Here is a 19,860-nt window from a genome sequence, read left to right on the forward strand (position 1 = left end):
CGGGAAATTTATGAAGAAAAAAGGTTCAATTGATGAACAGTTCTGCATGGCTGGGAAGCTCAGGAAATTTACAATTATGGTGGAAGGGGAAGCAGGCACGTCTTACATGGCAGTAGGCAAGACAGAGAGGGGGCAAGGGGAGAACTGCCACACTTTAAAACCATCAGCTCTCATGAGAACTCACTCACTATCACGAGGACAGCATGGGGAAAACCACCCCCATGATCCAATCACCTCTTACCAGGCCCCTCTCTAGACATGTAAGGATTACAGTTCCAGATGGCATGTGGGTGGGGACACAGAGCCAAAATAGATCACCAGCTATGTACCTTAGGCTCTCCAAGGCTTTCAGAAAGTGTACTAATATAGACCCAGAGAGTACAGAGGGTTGTACATGTCTGGCCATGCATTTCATTACTCAAACAGTGCCAGGCATTCTGAGAAAGTTTCAAAAGCTGGAAACTGGCCCCCAGCTCCCACAGACAGCACTGGTAGCAGAGGCCTTTAAGGTCTTTAATAACTGTGACCAAGGCAGAAAAGCCTGAGAAAAACGAGAGAATAAGAAAAAAATGCACACATGTTGGCTTCCATAGTTACAAGTGCATCTTGAGGTGTCCCAAGGTAACTGAGAAACCCTAGAAAAGAGGCCATTAAACTGCACATGGCATCAGCAGGGCTGGGATGCAACCTGTGTGCTCACTGTAAGAAGGAAGGGCACTACAAAAAAGGCCTGTCTACTCTGTCCTGGGAAGCTGGGGCACAGTGGGCCTCCCCAGCCCACTCCTTTTGTTGCTAGCCTCTCAGATGAGAAGGCTATCACCTCCAACTGAGGGGGACCAAATGTTCAGCCAGTTCCAGTCTCGAAACATTCCACTGCCATCACCTCAGCAGTACCTTGGGTCACCCTCGATTTGGTAGGTAGGAAAACTGAGTTCTTATTTGATCGTGGAACTGCATACTCTGTCCTGACTCAATCTATCTGACTTCTCTCCAATGCTGATTGTATGGTGAAGGGATATATGTCCAGCCAAAGGTAAGGCAATTTGCCTTTCCTTTGACTTGTGAAACTGGATCTAAGGCTATCACTCATCTCCTTCCTATATGTCTCTGAGTGTTCCCTTCCTTTAATGGGTCATGACTTTTTTATCCAAGTAGGAAGCTTCAGTCTCCCTCCAACAGAAATACATATGAGTCTCAGTATCCTCTGAGAAAGAAATCCATTTTTTACTGGCCCTTTTGGCTTCCCAAAGTCAGAAACCATCCCCTGTCCCAGAGAAAATACTAAGTAAAGTGACAGTCTGTATGGGACACCAGTACTCCAGGAAGAGCCATCAGTGCAAAGCCTGTTGAAGTGAAACTCAAGCCAGCCATATGCTACCTATGCAAACTCCAACATCCTTGCAGGCCAGAAGCCCAACAGAGAATATGGCCCCTCCTGGAAAAATTTCTACAGCATGTACTAATTCAGCCCTGCCAATCCCCCTGTACTACTCCAGTCCTGCCCGGGGAATACTACTTTGTTCAAGACCTTAAGGCAGCACATGACTCAGCTGTTCCCATTCATCCTGCAATCCTCAACCCATACACACTCTGCTCCCAAATACCTGGGTGGACTAAATTTTATACCATGCTGTATCTAAAGGATGCTTTTTTTGGTAAACTGGTACATACTGATTCCACCTACATTTCACTTTAAGTACTAGTCATGCTCTCACTATACTGTCTTTCATTTATGGCCTGATGCACCTAAACAAATACTACAGGGCAAGTAGAGGTTAAAATTCAGGCAATGTGTAATCAGGCAATGTAGTTATGCTCTTTTGGTAAAGGGAACCCAAAAGCTGACTCAGTGTGGAATGCTGTCAAATCAGCCTTACCCTTTATAACTTGGTTTCTTCTTTTCTTAGGGCCTGTATTAGCTGTCTTTTATTCTTTCAGTATTTGAACCATGCTTGCTTAACTTTCTGGTACAATTCATGTATTCTAGACTAAAACAGTTTTATGCCAAGTGAATGGTCATAAAAGGCTCCCAGCCTGTTCTAGACACTACCATCCCAGAGCCATAATGTCCACTCCACTAAGCCACAAATCTCAACTCCATCTAGGAACAGATACAGGGACTATATCCTTGCTCGGCAGCAAGTAGCTCCAAAAGAAAAGATCTTCACACCTTAACAATAAGGAGCATAAAATCTTTCAAGGAGGGAATGAGACAGGCAAGTTGCTGGTTTCCTGTTTGAATGTGGTCTGGAGAAAAAGAACAAAAGCCCCTTACTCAAGCTGTAGCTTATTTAATTTCCAGATAATCAGCATCAAATGCCCAACAAGATCTGTTTTTTGGTTTTTTTTTTTTTGTTTTTTTTGAGATGGAGTCTCACTCTGTCACCCAGGCTGGAGTGCGATGGTGTGATCTCTGCTCACTGCAACCTCAGCCTTCTGAGTTCAAGCAAGTCATCTGCCTCAGCCTCTCAACTAGCTGGTATTAGAGGCCCCACCACCATGCCTGGCTATTTTTTTTTTTTTTTTTTTTAGTGTTTATATTTTGTAATTGTGATAAAACATACATACCATATAATCTACCTTCTAACCATTTTTTCAGTGTACAATTTGGTGACATTAAGCACATTTACAGTGTTGTGTAACCACCACCAAAATCCATTTCCAGAACATTTTCATTATCCCAAACAGAAACTGTTCCCATGAAATCTAACTGCCCATTCTCCCTACCCCCAGCCCCTGGTAACCTCTATTCTACTTTCTGTTTCTATGAATTTGCTTATTCTAGCTACCTCATAATTTTTTTTTATATTTTTAGTAGAGGCCCAGTTTTGCTATGTTGGCCAGGCTGGTTTCAAATTCCTGACCTCAAGTGATCCACCAGCTTCAGCCTCCCAAAGTACTAGGATTATAGACAGCTACTGTGTCCAGCCCCAGGAAACTATTAACCACATATATCTGGTTTAGGGGGCTAGAGACTTTCATGAGGCCCTGTATGTGTAGCTGGCCTTAAGTTTCAACTCATAGTGACCTTTTCCTTATTTTAATGATAAAAACCATGCCCAGGCATAGAAATTTAAAATTCTATCGTTACATTCAGTGTGTGTTGAAGCACGTAAAGCCATTGCACAAATGCTAGAGAAACCCCTGGTATACATGCCCTGACATCATCCCTTCCTACAGGGACATTTTATAAAACTAACCCACACACTGCCCTCAAGGAGGAGTTCACCTTTTTCCCTTTCCTGTTGCTGACTTCCTTTGTGCACAAGCTAAATAAATCTTTCTCTTCTTCTTTTCTGCTGTGTCTGGTGATCTTTCCTGATTTCTGTTCTGGGAGAGTCTAAGAACCCAGGGTGCCTATAGCAGATTAGCCATGTGTTAATCCTTGTTGAAAGGAGATAATGGGTATTGGTGGTTTATTATATAGTCTCTCTACTTCTGTACATATTTTAAATGTTTTAAAACCAAGACAGGCTTTTCATTTTTTAAGTTTAGGAAACAATATGTGGAAGAGAATGAGAGAATTACTAGGTATATCTTAAAAGCCACTGTTGTGAGTTGCAAGGAATGTAGTGCAAATACATTCTGAATTTTACTCTTAAGATTATCCAGAGCTGAGGAAGTTTATGTCCTAAATGGTTTTAAATATCTAGAAACAATTGTATTTCTCACATTTAGAATGATTTATGAGGGCAAAAGAAAGTTCAGTCTCTGGAAAATGTTTGATTTGACTACTTACAAACCACTGCATTAAAAACATTTTTCTCCCATAATCATCCATAGTACTGGTCTGCCAACCAATTTATAATCCACTGAATAAGTTCATGGAAAGGGATGTAAAAATAGTTTTTGTTTATAAATGAGCCTTAAAGCCTTTCTTTAAAAACAGACATTAATTATTTTTGGTTTCTATTAATGTTCTCTCTTTCTGGTTCACCAGTACTTAGTTATGTTTATGTACATATCTGTCAGTATGTGGAATAAATATCTTTCTCTGAAAATTTTCCCTGTGCTAAGCAATCATTTTAAATATTGCTTCATACAATTTTTAAAAGATAGCAGTAAATGCTGCTTAAATTCCAAGTAAATCCGTAGAAACCCCTTACTCTTGTGAAAATGGTTTGGTCTTAATTTCATAGTGTTTGACTTGCTTTAGGAAAATGTGTTATGATCAGTTCTGACTAGTTGGTATTTATTTCTTCTTTCTCCTTTTTTCCTGCACCTCTCAGCGTTTTGCAAGACTGTTAGAGAAAATATGGCCACAGTGAGAGCAAAGGCTGAATTTTTGGCAAACTAAGAATAATCATGGTGTCAGTGAGATGATCCCAAATTTTGTACTGAAATACTTTGCTTAAAGTAGATATTTTATTATTTTACTGTTGAGATAAAGTTTATTAACTGAAAAATATCCAACTACATTTACTAATTTATTAAAAACACATGGTATGCTATATAGTCCTGGAAACACTAAGGACTTAATTCTCCATCTCACTCACTGGCTTGCTCTAGTTTTCCCTCTATCACTGGAGATATTTACTCCCTGAGTTGGAAGTGATTTTTTTCCATGGTCACACTGGTAATTAATAGCATAAACAATATAAAATCTACTTATCCTTCCATAAAACCTCCAATATCTCTGTTGAGTTTTGAATATCTTCATTGCATCCTCCTTGCATGATCCCTTTAGACAACAAGTATCATAAAGAAAATTGTTTTTCCATTTCAAAATGAGTAACTATGTGTTTTTGCATGTGTATGTCTTATGTATATATGTGTGTGTGTATATTTGCTTTGCCAAAATATGACAGAGGAGAGTGACAAAAAATGCTATAAATGAACAAACCCTAGACACTGAATAACTGTCAAGTTTACTTACACAGTCTATTAGGGGTAATATTCATTTAACCATTGGCTAATATTCACAAAATTAAGTAATCACAAAATGTGCTTCTTTGTGTTTAGAGTTGGTTTTGTTAACTTAATGAACATTAAAATGTGTTCATTAATTTGTTATGTAACACCATGATCTATTGCCTCTAAGACAAATTCCTAAATGCTGGCATTTAATCCTCTCTTGGTCTCCATTTTCAGTATCATCTCATACTATTCCTCAGCATAAACCATGTTTTCTGTTTCTTAAACATGTCCTAGCCTTTTATTTCTCTGTTTATGTCAGTTCTAGAAACATCTCACTCCATACTCACTTCCTTTGCTGGTAGTTCTCATCCTAGCTACACTTAATGTCTACAAACTCCATGAAGCTTTCTCTGCCTTCACAAGCTCCCCATGATTTCTTTCTTTTTTTGAATCCCTTGAGGAATAGCTCTTATTAATGAATGTGCTGCTTTTGTGACTCTTGGCAAAATGTGGACAAGGACTGAATATTATATAGCTCTGTTTATAAAAGCCCAAAGTAGAAGCAATACAAATGTTAGTGAATCTAGTAAACAATGCGTAACTTTCCCAGCACACAATGGTGCATCCTGAACCCCCAATCATTAGTGGATGAGGAGAAGGAAGAAGCAAAATCACCAGCCTAAAGCAGTGGTTCCATTCCTAAAAGCCTATGGACCACGGATCACCTAAAGGGGCTGTATCATAATCACCTTGAGCACTTAAATAATTCAGAACACTGTCCCAGAGGGCTTTATGATGGTTGTGGATGTGTACCACAATTTGCAAGTGTAGTCAAAAAAGTCAGCACTGAGGTGGGCATTTGCATTTATAGAAAGTTATCATATTTTGGCTTTAGGCAAAGGTTTTCAACCATAGCTGCGCATTACAAACACCTGGGATGCTTTCAAATTAAACGCATGCCAAGCCTCACCTCTAGAGATGCTCATACAATTAGTCTAGACTAGGCCCTGATATCTGCATTCCTAAAAGCTCCCTAATGTACAGCCAGGATTGAGAACTATTGTATAGACATCCTTTTAAATTCAATCCATGGAAATTATTGGAAATGTCTCCCTCTGGCCCCTAACTCAAGTCATTTTCTTTGCCTTCTATTACCCTACTCTACCTCCCACCCAAACCAGGAGATAGTTTCTTTTTGCTGGAGTGAATTTTTTCCCACTTAGCTTTTATGAGTTTGACTTTTATGGAAATGCCTATTGGAATGAGTTCACCTCCGAAGGCCTTCAAAGGGGATAATGGGTGGTAAGATGTTTACAGCATGATTCATTCCACCATCCTATTTATCTTCTCAATGAGCAAAGTAGCTTACACAGTCTTTAAAACTGCTTTATGTTAACCAAGATAACTAACTTCCTGGGCTTACATAGTAGTGGGAATTAATTCTTTGAGCACGTCTAAAACAGGTCACCATGAAAGTTAGTTTTAAGAACTAAAAGGAAATACTTATGAATCATGTTGCCTGTTTCCTAGCAACTCAAGCTGACTTGTTCCCTTAATCCACAATTGCCATCATTGCTTTCTTTCCTAATAATTGATCACTTTTTCCAGAATTGAGAGTTGTCTTCGGAAGTGATTCAATGCTAGGTCAAAAGCAGGATAATGCTTACTTGTTAATCATTCTGTCATCAATCTGAGACCTGAGTTTGATGCATAATTTATTCTCTCAAAATAAAACAAAGTACCTATTTTTTTTAAACTGAGCCAAGCAGCTAAGGGGATTACTGGACTGTTGTCTCCTTACAGATATGCACAGGGGACAAACACAGGTCCACTTATCTCTAGAATATCATAGATACACGAGTTTTCAGCTTCAGACAATTGCAGTTGAGAAAAAGAAAGGAGGAGGAAATTCTATACTTTGGCCTTCAATTAATTGGGTCCTTAAGGAACCAAAGGCTGAGCCTACTAGTTTTAGAAGCAAAATAAAGTTATGCCTCAGAATACAAAGGTGTAAGGATGCATACAACCCCCTTTCATGGGAGATTATAATTCAGCTTGTGATGGATCTCTTTAAAATGGGCTTCAGTCTAGGGTTGCATTTGTATTCCTACTGCGGGGGCTTTTGATGTGAGGGTAATAGATATAACCAATGGGGTGTTGATGATGATCTTGCTTGTAGAGATTCAGCATTTCAGCCCCAACTGTCTGGTTGTTATTGCAGTGATATTCTTGAAGGAAGCAATGCCCATTAGTTATTGCAGCAGAAAACAAGTCCCAGAAAATGTCTGTCTTATTTCAAGGATATGGTTTTTAAACTTTAAAGTGTTTTCTACAAGTTGTTGAGTCTGAAGATAGTGAAAGAGCAGTGTGGGGGACAGCCACTAGGACTACTTCCCATTACCCTCTCTTTTAATGTACACACCCTTATGTGATCCCTGTCCCTTGAGTGTAGTCAGGACTTGTAGTTGTTTTCTAAACTGAAACAATAGAATATGACAAAGTTGATGAGTATCACTCCCCTAATTGATTTATGTTACATAGCAAAGATGATGAGCTGTTACTCCCATTTACCTCATGTTGCATAAGATTCCATCTAAGCAGACTGAAACTCATTGTGGGCTTCACGAAGTTGGAAGCCATGTTGGAAAATCTTGTGTGTCCAGGAACTGCAGGGGCCCTCTAGGAACTATATGTGGCCTTTAGGAGCTGAGTGTAGTCCACAGCTAAACAGCCAGAAGAAGCTTGAGCCCATCAGTCATACAACCACAATTAATTGCCAACAACCTGAAAAACTTAGAAGCTGATGTTTCCCCAGTCAAGCCTTCAGATGAGAATACAGCTCACCTGACTTATTGATTATAGCCTTTTGAGACCAAAAGCAGAAAGCTGAGTTAAGCCACATCTAAACTTCTGAGTTCCACAAAGTTTGAGAAAATAAATGTGTTTTGTTTAAAGCCACTGATTTTGTGGTATTTTATTATACAGCCATGGAAGACTAATATAAGCAGGGACCTCCTGCAGGCTTTTAAAAGAACAAATTTGCGGAGTTGGCATTTGCTTATCGGAACCAGGTAATTAAGAAAAATGGCAATTTAAATCTGCAAAATATACTATCCTCTGACTTGACAGTGGAGTTTAATAAAAGGGAGAAGTTTCACTCATTGCTACCAGAAACAAAAGGTTGGGGGGCAGGGTGTGGTGAGGAAATAAACTTTTCTGTTATATTCTTACCCAGCCTCACTATAACATTTTGACATTATGCTATCTTTTTGCTATTTGTTCTCATAAATTTTCATCAGAGAGAAGGGAGACTAATCTTCATTTCCTGTTAATGAAAGTATTGCTTCCCATTCTGTATTTCTCAAGGATCGCTTCAGAAAGGTAACAAAAGGTTTTATTACAGAAGCTGGGCTTCTGAGGCTTGATAATTTATTCACCTTGTTATTCACCATTCAGTTGTTAGAGCTCAAGGAAGGTGCCTCGATCTTTAAAGTAGGACAATGATATAATATAATCCAAATCAGTGGTTAGAGAAAAGGATGCCTCTCATATGATGTGGAATTCAATTAAGCATTAAGCGCATTGGCTGGTAAAGAAGAAGCTTTGTATTATTTCATACATATTGTCCAGCTGTTAGAAAGACATTATTCATTGCTTCCTCTGACCAAAATGTAATTCTATTGTTTATATATTTATTAGGATACTACTAATTTTATTTTCTATTATTATCTTGGAAGTAACTCTATAAAAGTTAACAAAAATACTTAAAAGTATCCATTGATATCAAGATAGGAAAAAATGTAATTTCATCAAGAATTCTATTTGGATCAGGACCTTGGTTAATTTTTTGCCAACTGCATAGAAGCACTTACAGTCTCTCACAGGGCTGCTTTCCTTTCATACAAAATGAGTAATCTTGAAATTTAAATATACTTCTAGCAGGTGGACATTGTTCCTCAATCATAGCCTAAATCATTGTTTCAAAAATAATAAAATAACATTTTAAAAATTGACAGTGATACACATTACCAGCACATACATGTAAGTGGTATGTGAGAAAATGAGTATGTGAAGATTTATCTATCTACACCCCACACACACACCCCTTTGGGGACTCAATTTTATTCCATTGATCTATACATCTCTCCTTATCCCAGTACTGCTGCTCTATTGAGTACTGTAGCTTTGTAATAAGTTTTGAAATTGGGAAGAGTGACTTGTTTTTTTTCTTTTTCAAGATTGTTTTGACTATTTTGGGTCCACTGCATTTCCAAATGAATTTTAGGATCAGCTCGTGAGTTTCATCCAAAAATGAAGTTGGAATTTCATTAGTGATTACGTTAAATTTGTAGATCAATGTTGAGCATATTGCTATTTTAATACTATTAAGTCTTCTAATTCATGAAAACACTTATTTACATATTCATTTCCTTCCTTTGGGCAATACTTGCAGTTTTCTTGATAAGTATATTCCTACTTTGTTCTAATTCTATTGTACATGAAATTATCTTAAAGATTAATTGCTAATGTTTACAAATACAATTGAATTTTGTTTTTTTTTTCTCTTTTGTAAAAACATTGTTTTTTACAATTGAAGTTTGAATATGCATCTTGTATTTTTTAACTTACTAAACTTGGTGACTAAAATTTTTTTGGTGGATTCCTCAGGATTTTTTTATATATAAGTTTATGCCATTTGCAAATAGAGACAATTTTCTTTTTTCCTTTCTAATATGGATATCTTTTACATCTTTTTCTTGCCAAATTTCCTGACTAGATCCTCCAGTGACAATGTTAATAGAAGTGTTGAGGAAGGACATTTATGCCTTATTCCTGGAGAGATCAGGAACAAAGTTTTGGTATTTTGCCATTTAGTATGAAGTTAGTTGTGTGTTTTCTTTCCATTGTGGGTTGTCTGTTTGAGACAGAGTCTCGCTCTATTGCCCAGGCTGGAGTGCAGTGGTGTGATCTCGGCTCACTGCAACCTCAGCCTCCCCAGATTCAAGCAATTCTCCTGCCTCAACCTCCTGAGTAGTTGGGACTACAGGCATACACCATCATCCCCGGCTAATAGTTGTGTGTTTTCAGATAAAACTTTAGCATGTTCTATTTCTAATTTTTTGAGTGCTTTTCTCATGAAAATGTGTTAGATTTCATCAAATTATTTTTTGTGCCTTTTGAGATGTGTCTCTTTGTCCTTTATTAATAATGCAGATTTTGTCCTTTATTAAAATGATATATTGTTGACTTTCATATGTTGACTCAACCTTGGATTCCTGAGATGAATTCTACATGGTTATGGTATATATTATTGTGTTTCTTGATTTAGTTTGTTATTTTTGTTGAGGATTTTTGTGTCAATATTCATAAGAAATGTTGATCTGCATTTTTTCTTTTGAAATCTTTGGTGTCTCCCATTAGAGTAACAGGCCTCATAATATGAATTGAAAAGTGTTTTCTTCTGGTCTAATTTTTGGCAGATTTGTGAAGGATTTGTGCTAATTTTTCTTTAAATGTATGGCAGAATTAATCAGTGAATTTGGTATTGGACCTTTGCTTGTGGGAAACTTTCGTTGTTTAATTAGTAATTCAATGTCTTGTTATATGTCTATCCAGAATTTCAACTGTTAAAAATAAGTTTTAGTAGTTTGTGTATATATAGGAATTTATCCACTTCATCTAAGTTATCTAATTGATGACATAAAAAAAGACATAATTCTTTAAAATCCTTTCTTTTTCTCTAAGGTCAATAGTAACATCCCCTCTTTTATTCTTAATTTTCTCGTTTCCTTCATTATTCTAGCTAAAAGTTTTGTCAAGTTTGCTTATTGATTTAAAATATTTTGTTATGTCAGAAATTGAAAAACTAGAGAAAATTTATTTCATCTCTAATATTTATTACTTTCTATCTCTATTTGCTTTGAATATTAGTCTTCTTTTTCTAGTTTCATAAAATGAAAGAACAAGTTATTGATTTGAGATCTTTTTAAATATGGTGTTTATGACTATAATTTTCTAATTTTTATTACTATATTTTCTCATAATTTTCTCAAGGACTGTCTTTGTTAGATTCAAAAAGTTTTAGCATTTTGTGTTTTGTTTTCATTATGTCAAATTTTCTGATTTTATTGTGATCTCTTTTTGGACTCCTTGCTTATTTAGAAGTGTGTTAACTTCCACATTTTTCTGAATTTTTAAAATTTCCTTGTTATTCACTTCTAAGTTTATTCTATTGTGGTAGGAGAGTATACTCTGTATGATTTCAATTCTTTAAATGATTGAGATTTATTTTATTGGCTAATATATATTCTCTCCTCGAGAATGTTACATGTGTGCTTGAGAACCATGTGTATTCTGTTGTTGAGTGAACTATTCTACAGATATTTGTTAGGTCTAATTGGTTTATAGTTTTCTTAAAGTCTTCTATTTCCTTGATTATCTTTGTTTTGTTCAATATTTATTGCAATTGGGTAACTGAAGTCTCTAATATTATTAGACTTCCTTCATTGCTTCCTTCAGTTCTGCAGTTCTGCCTATGTTTGGTATACATATTTTGGGGCTCTTTTGTTAGAGGCTTATACGTTTATATACTCAAATCTTCTTAAAGTTTTGATAGATTTCATATTTTTAAAGTGCTTTTTAATCTCTAGTAACAAGTTTTGTTTTTGAGTTGATTTGTCTATTATTATACCCACTCCAGTTTACCTTTATTACTATTTCCTGGTATATATTTTTCATCTTTTTACTTGCAAACTATTTTGCCTTTGAATCTAAAGTGTATCTGTCATGGATGGTATATAGGTAAATCATGTTTGTTTATAGTTTTTACTTTTTATCATACTGTTTACTTCAATTGTAATATTTACTACAGTTACATTTAATGTAGTTACGGATAAGACAGGATTTACATCTGCCATTGGTTGTTGTTTTCTATTTGTCACATATTATTATTCAATTTCTTCATTACTATTTTATTTTGTAATAAATGAATATGTGCTACTGTATCATTTTATTTTTTATTTGACAATATTATTTCAAAAATTATTTGTTGGTTGCTCTGAGGGTTGCAATCAACATAATTTATGACATCCTACTTTGAATTAATACCAACCTAATGCAGTATTTTGCAAATGAATGTGCCAAAACTTTACTCTTATATAACCTCATTCCTTCCTCCCCACTTTGTGCTGTTATTGTCATGCACAAAATTACATATTTGTGGATATAAAAGTATGTATATCAACTCAGTTTTATAACTAGTACTTTATGCTGTCATTTTTTAAAATAATTGTTTTTGGAAGAAAAACAACTATTCAAATAAAAATATATTTATTATTCATGCTTTATATTTATCTTCATAATTACCTTTAATGGTTCTCTTTAATTTTTCATGTCACTGTCTAGTGTATTTTCATTTAATTCTTAAGGATTAAAGTCTTAGACAAGGCTTTATGGCAGCTCTGCTATGAACCAAATTTCTCTCAGATTTGTTTACTGCACAGCATCTTAATTTCACCTTCATATTTAAAGAGGAGTGATATTGACATAAAAAATTATTATTTGACAGTCTTTTTCTTTTTAGCTGTCTTAATGTCATTTATCTTCTAGTTTCCATGATTTCTGATATTAAATCAGCTGTTAATCTTATTGAAAAACACTTGTACATAAAGAGACACTCTTGTGCTATTTTCAAGATCCTCTCTTTGTCTTTATCTTTTGACAGTTTCATGTGTCTAAGTGTAGTTACCATTGAGTTATACTACTTGGCATTTCCTGAGCTTCTTGGATGTGTAGGTTAATGTTATTCTTAAAGTTTGGTAAATGTTTTCTCATTGTTTCTTTGAACATTCTTTACCCTTTTTCTTTCTCTTCTATTCTGGGATTCCACAGAATGTATATGTGTACTTGTTACATTTGATGATGTCTCACGGTCTCTAATTATCTCTTCATTTTTCTTCATTCTGTTTTTTTCTGTTTTTAAGAATGGATAATCTCGTTTTTCTGGCTGGAACCATGGAGGGTGTACAAGAGAAGAAGAAGAAGGTTCCTGCTGTGCCGGAAACCATTAAGAAAAAGCGAAGGAATTTCGCAGAGCTGAAGATCAAGCGCCTGAGAAAGAAGTTTGCCCAAAAGATGCTTCAAAAGGCAAGGAGGAAGCTTATCTGTGGAAAAGTGAAGCATTATCACAAGGAATATAGGCAGATGTACAGAACTGATATTCGAATGGCGAGGATGGCAAGGGAAGCTGGCAACTTCTATGTACCTGCAGAACCCAAACTGGCGTTTGTCATCAGGATCAGAGGTATCAATGGTGTGAGCCCAAAGGTCCGAAAGGTGTTGCAGCTTCTTTGCCTTCATCAAATCTTCAATGGAACCTTTGTGAAGCTCAACAAGGTTTCAATTAACATGCTGAGGATTGTAGAGCCATATATTGCATGGAGGTACCCAAATAAGTCAGTAAATGAAGTAATCTACAAACGTGGTTATGGCAAAATCAAAAAGAAGTGAATTGCTTTGACAGGTAAACGCTCTGATTGCTCGATCTCTTGGAAAATATGCCATCATCTGCATGGAGGATCTGATTCATGAGATCTATACTGTTGGAAAACGCTTCAAAGAAGCAAATAACTTCCTGTGGCCCTTTAAATTATCTTCTCCACAGGCAGAATGAAGAAAAAGATCACCCATTTTGTAGAAGGTGGAGATGCAGGCAACAGGGAGGATCAGATCAACAGGCTTATTAGAAGAATGAACTAAGGTGTCTCCCATGATTATTTTTCTAAGCTGGTCAGTTAATAAACAGTACCTGCTCTCAAAAAAAAGAATGGATAATCTCAATTGACCTGTCTTCATTTTACTGATTCTTTTTCCTGCCTGTCCAAATCTGCTGTTGTACCCCTTTAGTGATTTTTAAAACGTTTCATTGTTGTATTTTTTAACTTTCACTAATTTCTTGAATGACATTTGTGAGTCCTTTATTTTCAGTTTGTGACAATGGCAAAACACCCCTGGTCTGTCGCTATCTTAGTATTTGATTAGGTTATCCCTTAAAAAAGTTGATCTAACTTAGCTAAGCTACTTAAACTGAAATGGAACTTAAATTTTCAACATTGTATTTACATGCCAGGGAAGATAAAGCTCTAACTATAAAGAAGATCTTGCCAAAGAGATTGTCATCAGTGCTCTTTGCTGCTTTTACTCCTAAAGCAGGTAACTTCCACCTTACTCCTGTACTTCCTATTTTTTATTTATTAACTATTAACTTAAAATTAAATCAACTCAACAACATTACATTTCTCATGCAGAATAGCTTTTAAAACATTCTTGTTCCAGGTGAACCTATTTTTTGAAAATTTAAAATACACAAATAAAAAAATCAATGGATAGAAAAAAGAAATAGTTGTAGAAAATGAAAAAAAATTAAGACCACCTTAGATTATATCACCAAGATATGATCATTCCTAAAACTTTGTCATATATGCTGATTTTTCCTATGTATGTACATAAATTTATGTACAATGCATCAAAATACATACTATAACTCATCATTTATTGTTTTTAATAGAAAATATACTCTATATGTGACATATTCTTACATTTTTAATGGTTGTCTATTATTTCACTTGTATTCCCATGATTTAAAGAATCACAGCTAACAGACCTATAGATGACCCACACTAATCCGAATCATTAGCAATCATCAGTAACCAATTATGGCAGAAAATTAGCTTCAATATATATTTGGATATTTGAAAATTTACTTTGAGAAATTCACAGAACTGAAATTGATGGATCTAATGTCTTTTATTAGACCCTTGATATGAATAACTATAATTCTAGTATGTCCCTAGAAATCAGCACAGCAATTTATATTCTAACCAATAGATTAAATATAAATTTATAATAGGAAACTGATTTCCCTATTAAACAATACTGGATCTTCTCACTTTTTTAGATCTTTCTGTTTCATATTTTTAAACAATAGTTCTTTGAAAACTAGAGCACCTGTTATCCATTTTTTAGATGTATTTTTCTTCCCCACCCCAATATTTTTCTATTCATGTTCCTGTAGCATTTGGGGTTATTTTTTCCCTATTAATTTGCAAAGCCTTTTTATATATTCAGGATATTTAGTCTTTTTGTTCTATACATATAGCTTGTTTGGCTTTTAAGGTTGTATGTTAGTTTTGGGTTCTTCAGAGAAACAGAACCAACAGGATGTATATATAGAAAGAGATTTATTTTAAGGAATTAGCTTACGTGATTATGGAGAATGGCAAGTCCAAAATCTGTAGGGAGGACTGGCAGGATAGAGATCATGAAGAGCTGATGTTGCAGTTCAAGTGTGAAGAATGTCAACTGGTAGAATTGCCTTTTGCTAGTGGGGAGTGGGGAGGTCAGTCTTTTGTTGTATTCAGTCTTTTGTTGACTGGATGAAACCCACTCACATCATAGATGGCAATCTGCTTTATTCAAATTCTACCAATTTAAATGTTAATCTCATTCAAAAATACCCTCATAAAAATATTCAATACAATGTTTGACCACCTATCTAGGTACCATGGCCCAGGCAAGTTGACACATAACATTAACCATCGTAAGTTGGTATATTGTTCTGAACTCTTCTGTCATGTTTTGACACTATCATGACCCTTCCTGGAAGAAAACATTTATAAATGCTGCTCTCATAATTAACACTCAAATTTTAATCTCTGTGTAATTCACTGAGGTATACAGTGTAAGGTTTAAATACAATTATTTGTGTATGTGTGTGTGTGTATAGATATACCCACTATATCTAGAGAGAGCACTTTATATATAGTATGTGTGTATATATAGAGATATCTCTCTATATTTTACTATATATAGATACTGCACCCTCTCTATATATGTATATATACACATTTTATTTAGTGTATATAGTAATATAAATTTAGGGAATCATAGCTATCAGATCTATAAACTTTTCACCCTAATCCCAATCATTAGCAATCATTAGCAACCAATCATGGAAGTAAATTAGCTTCAATATGTATTTGCATATTTAAACATTTACTTTGAGAAATAGAATTGAAATTGATAGATTAATGACAATCTGAAGAATTGATGACAATTCTTCACACTTCAATTGATGGATCAATTTCAATTGTCAGAAAGAGAGAAAGTTAGGCAATTTATCTTGCATGATATGATGAATAGAACCCACCCAAAGATGTCTAGATCCTAATCTCCTGAACTTGTGACTATATTGCCTTATATGGCAAAAGGAATTTTGCAGATATGATTAAGCTAAGGATCTTGAGATGGAACATTATTCTGAATGATTTGGCTTTGCTCAATGTAATCATGGGTCTTTATAATAGTGAGGCAAGAGGGACAAAGTCAGAGAAGGTTGTATTGTAACACAAGCAGAAGATGGAGTCATGTGCTTTGAAGGTGGAAAAGGAGCTATGAGTCAAGGAATGCCAGCAAGTTCTAAAAGCTGTAAAAGGCAGAGAAATGGAAACGTAGCACCTCCAAAATGGATGCTGCCCCATGAACACTTGAATTTAGCTTACTGAGACTAATTGTGGATCTCTAACCTGTAGAACTGTAAGAGGATAAATTTATGTTGTGTTAAGCCATAAGTGTTTTTTAAAAATTAATTTGTTTTAGAAGCACTAGGAAGCTAATACATACCATTTATTGAATAATTTATATTTTCTTCACTGATCTAATAGTCAGCATTTATCATGGCTGTTCTAGGAATAATAATTAGCAAATGACAAACTGATGTATTTTAATCTTAAATCATGTTTCCTTGTAGCTTTCAATCACCAAGGCCTAACTCCCAAGTTTTTTTTTTGTTGTTGTTTGTTTGTTTTTTGCCTCAAATAAGAAAAAGTAGCTACTTGACTTATTTAGCAAAACAATCAGTTCGGTAACCAGAGAGACTTCTCCAAAGTTCTTTTACCTATTACATCCAGACAAAGCCTTGCTGCTAAATACTACAATGATATGACACAAAGGCTGTTAAAAGAAGCCAACGCTTTTTAATTCAGTGTGAATTAAAAGGATGGAAGAGAGGAGAAAGCACTTAGGAAGGATTCTCCCACATGAACCCTTAGCTACCTCTCTCAGAATGAGTCGCTTTCCTTCATACTCTGGAAGAAACTTTTCCATCTAGACTTCCACCTTACAATGTGAGGCCCAAGCAGAGTTAAAGGGGAAGTATGTCCCAGAGTGAGAAGAGAAAGAATTTAATAGCTTCCCTCACCAACCTCCCTAGGGAAGCCTTCATTCAGTTGAACACAAAGTTGAGAATCAGTAGATCCACAACACTCATCACTGTAGTGGTGACAACCTAGCCAGAGACTAGAAAGGGAATGTGGAAAGCTTCAGAAGGTCTTTTTTTTACTGTTAATTTAAAAAATCTTTATTATATTTAATTAATAATAATTATACATTTATGAGATATGTGGTCTTTTGATACTAGCTAGATTCAGCAGAGAGAAGGCTGCTTGAGCCGGTGGGATCTATGAGGTTAAAAAAAGCCCACTAAATATGTTCAAAAGCTGAAAAAAAGAAAGGAAAAAAAAAAGACCACAGATTAATCAGCTACCACTGGGTCTAACCTGCCATATTTCTCCTGTGGGTCATTTCAGCAGACTCTTGTTTCCCTGTTTTTACTTTTTGTCTCTGTGCAGTCCATCCTGCACACAGCAGCAAATATTTATCAACCTTTTGCTCAAAATTCTCCAATCATTTTCCACTTAAAGTAAAAGCCAAAGTCCAATTTGATGTAACTGCTATCATCTTTCCTACCTCAATTCCTACCACTTGCCCTGTCAATCACTCTTCTTCAGCTACCCTGGCCTCCTCTGATGTTCTTCTATCATGCTAAGCACACTCTCACCTTATGGGCTTTGCACTTCCCTTTTCCTTTCCTGGAATGCTCTTCTTCCAGGCATACACATGACTCATTTTTTCCAATCTCTGCTCAAACGTCACCCTGTTAGACAGTTATTTCCCCACTGCTTTATATAAAAAAGCACCCATGTGATGTCTTACTCTCCATATTCTTTTTCCTGCTTAATTTTTCTTCTTCTCGTGTATCATCATCTGACATATGATACATTTATATCATTATTATTTCTATCTGTTCCCACTAAAATATGAGGGAACCATGTGTGGGCCATGGCAAAGACCCAATATATATTTGTTTATTTTAATGAATTAATCACCCATAGCCAACAGAATTGTAGCATGGTGAGGATATGTCTATTATGTAATACTGAGAAATGAAGTGTAGCCATTTGGGATATCTCTATTTTTTAACTCAAGTTTTTCTTACCAACTTTAAATAAGGGTGGACCACATCTGCACACTTCCAAATTATGGCCTTGAACTCAGTATTTCAGAAATATTTCTTCAATTAAAGACAAGAAATAATCAATTATAAAATTTGACTTAACCTCAGAAGCTTCTAGTAAAATTTAAATAAGAAGTCATAGAGAAAATAGTTCTGTTGCTTTCACAGAGCAGGAATATTCATGCCATCTTATTCTTAAAAACCTTCCAGTTTCTTTTTTAAAAAAGTAATGTGGCCAGGCATGGAGGCTTACATCTGTAATCCCAGCATTTTGGGAGGCTGAGGCAGGTAGATCACCTGAGGTCTGGAGTTCCAATCCAGCCTGGCCAACGTGGTGAAACCCTGTCTCTACTAAAAATACAAAATTAGCTGGGTGTGGTGACAGGTGCCTAAAGTTCCAGCTACCTGGGAGGCTGAGGCAGGACAATCACTGGAACCTAGGAGGCAGAAGTTACAGTGAGCCAAGATCATGCTACTGCACTCCAACCTAGACAACAGAGCAACACACTATCTCAAAAATAAATAAATAAATAGTAATGTACTTTTATTTATTTATAAATAACTCTTCTTCTCACATTGTCCTTTTTTTTTTTTTTTTTGCCTCCAGTAAAATTAAGCACTGTATGAATGAAAATGGATAGAGATAGTAAAGTACATCTTTTCCAAGTATATTACATAAGCCTGTGAACATTTCTAAGGTCATGGTCATATCCTAGTCCCCACCCTCAAACATATGCTGACATATCACATGAAATGATTAGCTATTTTTTGGTATATTGGAAAAGTCATTATGATTCGGTCATGTAAGTAAATGGTACTATGAGGGAAGAGCTTACCAACACAACATATTACCATGAGTCCTCTGAATGCCAATCCATTGTCTTGAGACAAAGGATCTTCAAACAAGTAATTTATAAAAGTTATGACTCAACTCTATTTGCATATAATGAGGAAATAGATGTAAAGATCAAGTTTTAAGAGAAATATTACATATGACTGTAAGGCAAAGTTAATCTGTTTCTATCTTTGACCATGAAAATCTCAAAACAGCGTAGTTTCTCAAAAGCAGATCAAACCTGAACCAGAGAAATGTAGACTGGAAGGCTCAGCATGAAATTTTTTATCTTTGTCTAGCTTGAGCTAGAGAGCATGTGTGCTAGGATGGAAAGAGTCCTGGTCTAAGAATAAGAGAACCATAAGTTTCATCCAATTAGATCACTAACTATGACTTCAAATGCCCGTGGGTTTCAGTTTCTTCATAAGCAAAACAGTGGGGTTGCACAAATGACATCGGGGGCCCATTTCTGACTCTAGCTTATCATAACACTGACAAAATTACCAAAAATCTAACTTCTGATGAAATTTTAAAAATAATTTTGATGTTTGGATATGCTAATTTTAACTGGGAGAAGCCCAAGAAGAAACTGAACCCATTTGGGATTACCATCCGACTCAAAATAATAGGGAGATAATTTGGCAATTTGGCAAGTGAACATAATGAACATTTTAGAAAACTCCTTCTGGTCCAACCATATATGAACTCCAAAACCCACATTAAATTCTTTCCTTTGTGAGAAACTTTTCCAGATTAAAAATGTAAGAATTCCTCATGACTTCAAAGCTTCAACCGATTGGATCCAAGCTTTCCAAAT

The 19,860-nt window shown here is 35.5% G+C and overlaps 1 pseudogene; it reads left to right on the forward strand.

The window, feature by feature from the left end:
* Positions 1–13,673, forward strand: part of LOC105715793 (large ribosomal subunit protein uL30-like) — a 57,225-nt pseudogene extending 43,552 nt beyond the window's left edge.
* The last annotated feature ends 6,187 nt before the right edge of the window (positions 13,674–19,860 follow it).

The sequence above is a fragment of the Aotus nancymaae genome, unplaced genomic scaffold (assembly GCF_030222135.1).
Source record: "Aotus nancymaae isolate 86718 unplaced genomic scaffold, 86718_ANA_hifiasm-v0.15.2.pri h1tg000010l, whole genome shotgun sequence".
NCBI lineage: Eukaryota > Metazoa > Chordata > Mammalia > Primates > Aotidae > Aotus > Aotus nancymaae.